We start from the raw sequence: 2,087 nt of genomic DNA, 5'->3' as shown, positions 1-2,087 counted from the left end.
AGGGAATTAAGGATGGAAGGAGGACAGGGCAGGATGGAGGGATACAGCAAACAGAGGATGGAAGGAAGCAAGGAGCAGGAGAAGGGAGCTGGGAAGGAGGGCAGAATGGCAGGAGACTGAGGACAGAGGGAGGGCAGAAACTGGGCTGGAGAGAGCACAGGAAGATGGGCTGGAGGGAGCACAGGAAGATGGGATGCAGGGGTCTGAGGAGGGAGGGCAGGGAGCAGTGGAGCACTGGAACTATTGCTTCGAAAACTGACCAGTTTTCCTAAGGCCAAACTAAACACTCCCAGTTGGGATATTTGGGCTTGGGAAAGCTGTGTTTTCTCCCCCACATCCCAAATCCTTAATTTGCTTTAGGACTCTCCAGGACTCCACCTTTCCCTATATGTTCTCTCCCTCTGCACTGCCTGAGAAAGACAAATGGTGAGACACTTTTGCCCTCAGCTGCTAAAATCTTCATATCCAATGTTAACCTGCTCCTTGTGCCCTGAACACCAACACAGGCTGGGAAAAAACATCATCCAGCACTGGGAGACTGGCAGGAGCGGGACAATCAGAGCCATCCCAGGGTGTGAGGCTGGGAAATGCTGCACCAGGCAGAGCTGAGGTGTCCCTGTGCTGCTCCAACCTCCCCTGCGACGCTTCAGTTTTGTTTCCCTGTTTATTTGTTTTTAATGGCGAGAAAAGCGAAGCTTTTAAACCATCAATTAATTGGACTCTTGCATTAAGAGCAATGAACTATTATTTGACAGGAATTCATCTTCCCCTCCCGCTGAGAAGAAATAAGCTGGCGGAAAAGAATCAGCTTCAGAGGAGAAAAATAAAACGCCTCTGCTTCAGAGACAAATTACTCATGAGATACACAGGTAACAGGCATGGGGTGTTTGAGCTCATCCCTTTTACACATCATTTCCCTCAGGACAACAGCTACAAGTCACTTGCTGTGTGACTGATCCCCAGGCCTTTGCCCCAGTGCCCCTGCCCAGCAGGCCATTCCAAGCATTTATTATTCCGGGAATAAAAGAGCATTTCCCTTTGTCTGGGCTGAATTTGCTTTTAATTTATGGTTGTGGCCCTCAAGGTCCAGATTCACACCTGCCTGGGCTGCAGCTCAGTGCTGAAGGTGAAGTGGGAGGGACAGCAACACACAGGCTGGGAGGGCTGGGATTGCTCCCAGACCCGGAGCAGGCTCTGGGAGAACTCCAGGAGTGGGAGATGGACAGATCCTACTCTGACCTCAGTGCTGAGCACACCTGGGCCAGGCACACCTCCTCCTTCCACCTTTGCAGGCACCATCCCAGTAGATCCTGCATCCTCCTCCCTCTCCTGCCTTGTGCAAACACCCCACTCTCTTTTAGACATATTTTGGATAGTTCAGGTCCATCTCTGCCCTTCGCACACTTATTGGAGCCTCAGCCTTGCTGTTGTGCACTTAGAAGGGAACTTAAGACCTGGGAAAGCTCATCCAAGGCCTCCACCCCAAAATCCTCATGGCAGAGCAGGATCACAGAAGTTAAAGCACCCTGTCAGCCAACAAACAGCAGGTGAGAGTGGCCTGAAAGCAGGGAATCCAGAGGAGGCAGCTGCAGGAGAACTGTCTGCAAATAAACCTGGCTTGCTTTGGAAATCAAAGGTTTCCAAACTGCCTCCTGCCAGGAAATGTTACGTGGGGAGGGGAGGGGGAGGGAAGCCACCCAATGGTTTTAAAATAGAGTTTGGTCACTTTATGAATGAGGTGATCTGACACAGTTCCCTGCCAAAGCAAGGGAATTTGGTGACCTAGAAAATCCTGTTCCTGGGGATGGAAGTGTTGTCGTTGTAAGACTATAAATCAGAGTATTACAGAGGGTTTGGGATCCTGCTTAAACTCGGGGGCACAGAAAGGCAGGGAAGAGATGCTGATACTTCAGAAAGCCCTCAAGAGACAGGCCCCCTCCTCCAGGGCAGAGCACTGGTCCCCACCAGCCAGCCCTGAGAGCTCCTCCCCTGGGAACTGATGCCAAGGTGCTCCCTGAGGTCACCAAGGCACAGGGGGGAGATCAGAAGGTCTTAAAAATCCAGTTAATTGTCCAAAACAGAAGCTC

The sequence above is a fragment of the Corapipo altera genome, unplaced genomic scaffold (assembly GCF_003945725.1).
Source record: "Corapipo altera isolate COAL_440 unplaced genomic scaffold, ASM394572v1 71, whole genome shotgun sequence".
Lineage (NCBI taxonomy): Eukaryota > Metazoa > Chordata > Aves > Passeriformes > Pipridae > Corapipo > Corapipo altera.
The sequence above is the reverse complement of the archived record's forward strand: the minus strand, read 5'-3'. Positions refer to the sequence as shown.